This window comes from Salvelinus namaycush, chromosome 33 (genome assembly GCF_016432855.1).
Source record: "Salvelinus namaycush isolate Seneca chromosome 33, SaNama_1.0, whole genome shotgun sequence".
Lineage (NCBI taxonomy): Eukaryota > Metazoa > Chordata > Actinopteri > Salmoniformes > Salmonidae > Salvelinus > Salvelinus namaycush.
Genome location: NC_052339.1, coordinates 28,322,677 through 28,332,258, shown reverse-complemented (window position 1 = coordinate 28,332,258; position 9,582 = coordinate 28,322,677). Strand labels below are relative to the sequence as shown.

The 9,582-nt window shown below is 43.4% G+C and overlaps 1 pseudogene; it reads left to right on the top strand.

Moving 5' to 3' along the window:
* The first annotated feature begins 1,313 nt into the window (after positions 1 to 1,313).
* Positions 1,314 to 3,280, top strand: LOC120027897 (annotated as a pseudogene).
* Positions 3,281 to 9,582: the final 6,302 nt, after the last annotated feature.

The following is a 9,582-nucleotide window of genomic DNA, read 5'->3' as shown; positions in this document are numbered from 1 at the left end:
TTTTATCCTTACTTTACTGTAATGAACATATGGTTCGAAAATTTAGTAACTTACACCAGTTAGGTTTTCTCACAAAATAAATTTGGTTAACGTCAATATGCAGAATTTCAGTTTTGAAACAATAGGCTCTGCTTACCTGCTTTAGTAGACCCGGGCTTTTTGTGAGAGGACCCCGTCTGGCGACAGTCTAGGCCAAAGGCTGGCTGTCTCAATGTCCAGCAAAGTTCCCTCAGATCACGTCGGGGTCACCAATTGTTAGGGTTGCGAAAGTTCAACTGAGATAGGAACAGTAGCACACCTGAACTTGGTTAAAATAATTGTTTAATTCAAAAGTTAATAAATGGCAAATACATTTTTCGTATATACGGGTTCACTGCACCACCCCGCAGGGTGGAACAGAGAAGACACTTGTTCCTGACAAAGATAGTATATTATACTCGTGACAGAGATTAGTTCCCACTTCCGAGCCGGCCTGTCAGAGTAGAGACTGGGCGTGGTTTAGACTCACCCAGCCTATCGTTGGTGTTGGCACATAAGCTGGTCCCAGCCTCTTTGCGCTTTCTGGTGTCCTGTCGCTGTGTAGATTACGCTCCCTCACTCCAGAGACTGGGGTCAGACAGTTTTATAACATTGTCTGAGATATTCGCACCTGTATACAATGTCCACTGTTCTCGCTCAAGGCTAACTACAGCTTCCCAGCACTCTTATCTGAGCTAACTGTTACTTCCAGCACACACGCACAGACATCCAGGCGCCCAGACCAACAGTTTGTCAATATCCAATCACATTTAATACAGTTGCTAATCACGTTTGTTATAGTATTCAATCTCATATGATATAGTTGCTAATATTCAATCACGTGTGTTATAGTATAACTCAGAACCTCACATATGTTAGGGTTAGCCCTAACCCTAACCACAGTCAGCAGTCTCATGATTCACCCCCTCCTGTGTGTCTCTAAGATTAGCACAGTCTCGGTCACACAGTACAGCTTCACACTACTGATACATTTGTTGCATACACACACATATTTCATACACACACATATTTCAGGCTGTGGCCTCATGGTTAGACAGAGCATTGGTAAGAGTAGAGACTAATGGAAAATACAGGTTCACATGAGTCAGTAATTCAAACTTTAATGCATAAGAAGCCCTACTAGCTTATAGTTAGTTAAGCATGTCAAAAAACCTTATAAAACCCCACATCTGCTAAACGTGGCTAGCTAAGACTGCACTAGTTAATACTATTTATACTAGCTAATATATTATCACAGCTTGAATAACATTTAATTCCCACTTTATGTCCCAGCAATGCCTTCTCCAGATACTTTTCCCAGCAAATCAACATCCCCCACTGAACTACCAGACATCCTCAAACAGTTCACCAAAGCTGCCATCAGAACCCAACCCTGGGATGTACTAGCTACGGTGGTCTGCAGCGTAAGTACAGGCTACAGCCTCCCTGGCTGTGACGGGACTGTAGGAGAGTTAAAAAGGTTATTCCAAGTTCAGACAGAAGGGGGGAGTCAGATCGCTATGATGCTAGGAACTTTACTTTTGGTGTCTATTTTTAATTGTTGCGCTACTGGTGCTGCCTGTTGGTGTTAGGTAGGAAGCTACAGAAGCTGAATGATGTTAATATCTTCGGGTTTTGTTTCATTAAATGTATTTTATTTCATCTGGGTGATTGCACCACCTACTAACACCCTGGTATTACCCGTAGCTCCAGTTCTCAGTCCGAGAAAACACTGAGAGAAAGTATATTATCTACCTCACTTGCTTTGGCAATGTTAACACATGTTTCCCATGCCAATAAAGCCCCTTGAATTGAATTGAAAGGTATGTGTTGCAGATTACTCCTTTGTAGAAGTCCATAACGTGAAATAAATAAGACATCCCAATGTTAATGCTGTAGATATTGTTATAAGGGAGTGTGAGACTATTGAAACATGTAACTTTCAGAGTTTTATTGTTATTATTATAGTTTACAGAGTGCTAAAAGTGCTGCTGTTGCTAGCTAGCATGCCTTTCTATGACGCAGACGGTTAGCTTAGCTGCCGACTGGTGCTGGCGTTGCATTATGGGAGATGTAGTTTTGGCCCTCTAAGGTCTGAATGGGATAGAGGCGATTTCACGTTGTAATTTGTTTGTGTTGCAGTGTTTTTGTACATGAGTTGTTGCATTTTGGTACTGTCAACACTGAAAGCAAGCACCTAGCAATGTATTGGGGATGTGAGACAGGATATGTATTTTACCTTTCTTCATGCTTCTGTGTAGAACAACTTGTCAGATGGTGCATTGGAGACTGATGTGTTCCTGTCCTGTCTTTTCACAAGACTATTGCAGATCAACATCAAAAGCCAAAAAGACAGCCGTGGTGTTGCTCTTCATTTCTTGGTTCTCCTGTGGTACATATAAAACCCGCTACAGGACCACCAAGAGAACCGGGCTTTTATGGTACAGGTGGTCGTACATTGGCCGTGTAACTACCCAGTATCTGAGCAGAGTAAGGTGAAATTGTTTCGTTAAAGTGTATCTGTTGTTGTTATATCGGGTACTTCTCTGCCCTGTCCAAAGGAGACATTCTACCAACCAAGGAGAGGCTGGAGAGGCCTGTCGCCACACAGAAGACAGATACCGGACTAACTCCAGGCCTGCTCAAGGTCCTAAACAAACAGATACTCAGTAACCCACAGAATGACACCAGGCCTCCTCTCTCATATTTGGTACTCTAGCTTGCCCCTATTAAAACTGTCCACGGTAGTTGAAACATTGAGAGGAACCAAGCTAATTGAACCCCTGTTCTCCCTCCATGTATGTTTCTAGCCTATTCCCGAGACAATCAGTATGGAGGAGCTGCAGCAGAAGTGGAAGGGTCTGTGTCAGCCCTCAGAGCAGCTGGACACTGCTGGCCCTGGGGAACTTCTTCGCCAACATCCACTGGATGCAGTTATTCGCTCTGTAAAGGGTGATTGACTGGCTCCCATATGTCAGTCAGTCTCCAGAGAGAAAATGTGGTGTAGTTCTTATAAGTACCACATGGAGGCAGTATTGCACTGTCTTGATGACCCGGGGTTTACTGACTTTTCTGTGTGTGTTCAGATCTTCAATGCCCTGAGGTATGCGTGTGAAATCCTGACAGAGTATGAGGGGGGTGGAGCGGCGACGATGCCCTTTCATCTGTTCGCAGGGCTGTACACCTACCTGGCCCACCTGGGCGGAGAGATCCCCAGGACCAGATAGACAGCTTCCTAAGCAGCCTGCAGAAGCCTGTCTGAGTACACTACCCTACACATACTTTCTCTATCACTCTGTAGCTGTCTGTCAGTCTCTCTCACTATCTATCCCCCTCTGTCTCTACCTCTCTCATACTATCTATCCTGTTGTTCATTAGCCGTATAGGCCTAGTACAGTAGTCACATTGGTTTGTAGGGCGAGAACATACCTGTAGTATTCACAGCATATCTGTACTGTGGATGGGACATTACATTACAAAGGCGGTCAATACCCTCTCAAATATCCTAACCCTAATTCTATTGGCTATCATTGCGTAAGATCTGATTACGTTATCAAACACTGCCTAAGACGATTGGGAATATACCCTCAACATGAGATGGTAGAGATACCGTAGTTATAATCATAGATTTGATAGTAAGCAGCATGAAATGGTTCTAAAACAAGGCATTAATGTTTACACCACCAAACAGAATGACATGATTCAGGTGACTAACTTCTACAGCGGCAAAAACTGAGAATAGGAGAGGGAGAGAGACGATAGGGAAGAGGAGAAGGAAGAAACTGAGAATAGGAGAGGGAGAGAGACGATAGGGAAGAGGAGAAGGAAGAAACTGAGAATAGGAGAGGGAGAGAGACGATAGGGAAGAGGAGAAGGAAGAAACTGAGCATAGGAGAGGGAGAGAGACGATAGGGAAGAGGAGAAGGAAGAAACTGAGAATAGGAGAGGGAGAGAGACGATAGGGAAGAGGAGAAGGAAGAAACTGAGCATAGCAGGAAAAAAGGGTTTACTACTTACTCAACAAATACATTCTCAAAATCAACATGAATTCAGGATCAGTGATTTTCTTCTCTATTAATGCTCAGATTTGGACAATAATAATAAATAATAGCCAGTGCTTGAATTATATCTCAAACTGAATGCTCTCACGGTCATTGAGTTTGGTCCATATCTTATTGAGAGTTGCTGTGATATTACATGGAAGGCTACTGTATGTAAGTTAGTATCACTGGATCCAAACACCCGCTTCTGTCATGACAGGTTAGTCGATAGTTAATTTGTCATGCTCATGGCTTATCAGTCAAGTGCCTGTTGCATTCTCTTTCCACTTGGCATATTCTGTGAGAGGTTCTGAGACAGAGCGATTGTCAGCTCTTGTGAAATGGAGATAGTGTTGGTATCAGTGGTCCTCTCGACAATAGAACAGACACTGATAAGGCTAGTGAGTGAGAGAGCCCCCAGATCATCTGTTCAAAGCTAACACACACACGGGTACACAGTAGCACATGCTGTAATACACAGAAGATTGCCTGTGTGTGATAGTGAAAGCCAGAGAACATATCACTGCAGTGGTGGAACACAGGAATCAAAACAGATAATCTCTCACTTTCTGTTTTCCCATACAGTCGTCATGTAGGATGAGGAAATATTACAAGGAATTGACATCTATGTTTGACAATGTATCGAGAACTCTCATTGCATATACCAGTTGACTGCTTGCAGCATAGTAAAATCATCTATCTATCATGAAGCAGCCTAGGTAGATACAGTGCCTTGCAAAAGTATTCACCCTCCTTGGCATTTTTCCTATTTTGTTGCATTACAACCTGTACTTTTAAATTGATTTTTATTTGGATTCCATGTAATGGACATACACAAAATAGTCCAAATTGGTGAAGTGAAATGAAAAAAATTACTTGTTGCAAAAAATTACAAAAAATTCTAAATGGAAAAGTGGTGTGTGCATATGTATTCACCCCCTTTGCTATTAAGACCCTAAATAAGATCTGGTGCAACCAATTACCTTCAGAAGTCACATAATTAGTTATATTGCACACGGGTGGACTTTATTTAAGTGTCACATGATCTGTCACGTGATCTCAGTATATATACACCTGTTCTGAAAGGCCCCAGAGTCTGCAACACCACTAAGCAAGGGGCACCACCAAGAAAGTGCCACCATGAAGACCAAGGAGCTCTCCAAACAGGTCAGGGACAAAGTTGTGGAGAAGTACAGATCAGGGTTGGGTTATAAAAAAATATCAGAAACCATGAACATCCCACGGAGCACCATTTAAATCCTTGATTAAAAAATGGAAAGAATATGGCGCCACAACAAACCTGTCAAGAGAGGGTCGCCCACCAAAACTCACAGACCAGGCAAGGAGGGCATTAATCAGAGAGGCAACAGAGAGACCAAAGATAACCCTGAAGGAGCTGCAAAGCTCCACAGCGGAGATCGGGGTATCTGTCCATAGGACCACTTTAAGCAGTGCGCTCCACAGAGCTGGGCTTTACGGAAGAGTGGCCAGAAAAAAATTGTTAAAGAAAAATATAAACACGTTTGATGTTCACCAAAAGGCATGTGGGAGATTCCCCAAACATATGGAAGAAGGTATTCTGGTTAGATGAGATTAAAATTGAGCTTTTTGGCCATCAAGGAAAACGCTATGTCTGGCGCAAACCCAACACCTCTCATCACCCCGAGAACAACATCCCCACAGTGAAGCATGGTGGTGGCAGCATCATGCTGTGGGTATGTTTTTCATCGACTGGGAAACTGGTCAGAATTGAAGGAATGATGGATGGCGCTAAATACAGGGAAATTCTTGAGGGAAACATGTTTCAGTCTTCAAGAGATTTGAGACTGGGACGGAGGTTCACCTTCCAGCAGGACATTGACCCTAAGCATACTGCTAAAGCAACACTTAAGTGGTTTAAGGGGAAACATTTAAATGTCTTGGAATGGCCTAGTCAAAGCCCAGACCTCAATCCAATTGAGAATCTGTGGTATGACTTAAAGATTGCTGTACACCAGCGGAACCCATCCAACTTGAAGGAGCTGGAGCAGTTTTGCCTTGAAGAATGGGCAAAAATCCCAGTGGCTAGTTGTGCCAAGCTTATAGAGACCCCAAGAGACTTGCAGCTGTAATTGCTGCAAAAGGTGGCTCTACAAAGTATAGACTTTGGGGGGGTGAATAGTTATGCACGCTCATGTTTTCTGTTTTTTTGTCTTATTTCTTGTTTGTTTCACAAGAAAAAATATTTTGCATCTTCAGAGTGGTAGGCATGTTGTGTAAATCAAATGATACAAACCCCCCCCAAAAAACTATTTTAATTCCAAGTTGTAAGGCAACAAAATAGGAAAAATGCAAAGGGGGTGAATACTTTCGCAAGCCACTATATAACAATGGGGGTTTCATGCCAGACAAAGTGTTTCTTGAATCTGTGCCAGGGTTTCATTGGGTTAATCTAGTTCCCTGGCTAGCCTGTCACTGATGGTAATGTAATAAACTCCTTTACCTCACAATACCCTGTCATCCCATTGGCTGTTGGCAGCGCTGCTTAATAAGCCCTGTGATCTGAATTGCTCCTGGCAGCGCTTGATGAGCTCTGTAATCTGATTGGCTTCTTGCAGAAATTGGTTAGGCAATCCTGTGATTTAATTGGCTGCTGACTGTTTTAGGTAAAGGAGTCCTTTGATCGAATTGGCTCTTGGCAGTGATGGAGTGACGGAGCAGAAAAGGGTCTTGGTCAACGTTACCCCTATTGGTTAAGGTTAGGATTCGGGGATTGGGTAATCCGATTCTATATCTGTGGTTCTGACCTCCAGATGCTGGGTTATGGAGAGGTTTGGGTAAGTGTGCTGCTTATAGACACACCACATCATGGTGCCAAAGTCATACACACTGCAAATCTCACAGGGAACACACACCCCTTGAGGCTGTTGAGGTGAGGGCTGGCTGGCTGGCTGGCTGGGTGCTGTGAGACAGACTGCAGCATGATGCCAAACCTGAAGAGCAGACAACTCACTGCTAGGGAATCTCTTAATCCCTAACACACGCACTGCAACTCTCGCAGAGTACACACACACACACAAACCTCTGACAGTGAACACTTACACAAACACACACACACCCTCAGAGAACAAGTTTACAAACACACAAACATAAGTCTCACACACACACGCTAGCATAGGTAGGACAAAGTTGAGGAAAGTAGGGTTTTCCTCTTTATCTTCCCAAATGAAGGGATGTAACCATATTACACAATAGTATAGGTACTAACCAGCAGTAGTGTAACCCTGGCTAGGTACAGGTATAAACATGAGGTTTTCATGCAGTGAGTGTGGAGTGATCCAGCTAAGTTACAAGCCAGGTCAGGAAATAAGATCAGGGGGATTTTATGTTTCCGGGACTGTTTAGCAGCAGGCTAGAGGGGGCAGGAAGGGGGCTCATCAGCACCCCTCCTCTTCTAACTAACCCCCCTCTAGTCTGGGGTCCATGCCAGGACTGGGGGCCATGGAAAGTTGTATATGTTTTTCATGACCAGGTTTTTAACATTTTGTTTAAATGATCTCTTTTATGCTGTGATCCCTTCTAGGATCTGTCCATATAATCATATTCATTTTGATCTAAAAAGGCAAGACTGATCCTGGATCAGCACTCATACTCTGAGATGCTGTGTGGATATGTGCCCTGGTCTCTTTATTGCTCCTTAGGTAGCTCACGACTGAAGCTTGTGCACAAGACACCATAGACCTCAATTACAGTCTGTGTAGCTTTGTAAAGTTAGTGGGCTGGGGTCCTGGAGAAGAATTTGTTGCACAACAGCAGTCTCTACTTTACTGCAGCCTGTCCCTGGGAAATAACATTTCTAGGGAGGTGACGCTATCACAGAATAGTAGGTAGGTAGGAAGGAAGGAAACGAGTGGCCAGGGCCAGAGAGAACACAAAGCCCTCAGTGAGGAGAGGGAGTAACTAGGGAGATGGAACAGGAGGAGAGAAAGAGAAGATGGCAACAAAGAAAGAGTTGGACCCGAAGAGAGGGAGGGAGAGAGTAAGGAAAACAACTTCTGTCCACTGGCAACATGCTGTCAGGGTAGGTCACAGCTAACAATACAGTAAGGTCTCTCTCTCTGCAGAAACTCATTTTCTTTGTTTTACCAAGGAGGAATGGTGCAGCCAGCTGACTTCAGGGATGTGATTTTTCCTGATTTTTATTTTTTTTCTGAAATCAGGAATTACTGCTTTTCTGTCATCCTCCATTCAAAGAGCGTTGGAATTGACTACCTATACCGCCCCCAAAAGCAGTATCCCATTTTCCCTGACTTTGTATGTTGTCTTGAATTATACTGGTCTCTGTATTGTGGACATGCCTTTTTCCAGACCAACAGACTGCACTGAGTAGAACCCAGGACAGATGGCTTTCATATCCAGAGGCCTCATTCAAAGACCTGTCTGTCTATTGCCTGTCTATAATCATGTACTATGATTTGACTGTATGGCTGTCATGAACTGGTTCATTCTGTATGTGTGTATCTGTATCCATGTCCCATCTTATGTATCTGTATCCATGTCCCATCTTTTAATAAATGGTACACACACACAGACAAATACGCACGCATGCGAGTGAGTACATACAAACAAGTCGTGTTAATGAAGGGGATTTGCTCTGTGATTAGAATTTGTTAATTGCCACTCAGAAGCCTGAATAAATGCTATTGGAAGCAGTAAACACACTCCACCTATCTCTCGTTCCTTTGCTTTCTCCCTCCTTTAGTGTCTACCTGGTGTTCTCTGCTCTGGCAAATTAACTTATACCTGTCGGTCAAAGAGCTACTAATCAACCTATTAATACTCAGCAGATTGGTGCTTTATGGGAAAGGGGAAACAACTCAGAGACCTGTATAAACACACACGGTGTACTCAAACCCACACAGAGGCCAGGGTGTGTCTGAGTAGTCATAAGAGGGCTTTTGTACACTGCAGCACAGGGTATTCCAGGTGAGGGGATGGCTTGTTAAAGGGATAGTTCACCTCAGAAATATATGTACATATTCTTTTTTACAGACATTTCCCGACCTCGAAAGTAGAACCACTTTTGAGGGCTGAAAACAACTTCGGGTGGATCTATGCCTTCAAGGTGTTGTGTAGGCTCTGTTTTAAATAAATTAATTGAGAGGTCTACTGACATAGATGAAGAATATAGGCAGTATGAGATATTAGTTGTCAGTTTATCTACTTATAAAGGCATGATCTTCATAGAATTATATATATACTGATGATTAGCATCTATAGAGCATTGACACGGTCCCACAGAAAATGCTTAGGCTTAAAGTTCCGGGTGCTGATCTGTTGAGTGACACCCCTTTCTCTGTAGCTGTCACACACCTGTGATCCTCAGAACATGGGCTCAGGCCAGACGTTTACCTGTCCTTTACCCCCCAGGGGTTCTACTCTGATTGTCTGTCTGGGGATTCCAGGTGCGGCTCACAAGTCAAGATGAGATCAGGTGGGTCAGAATCACAGAGGGATAGATTAATTGCCACATATGAAGTTATAT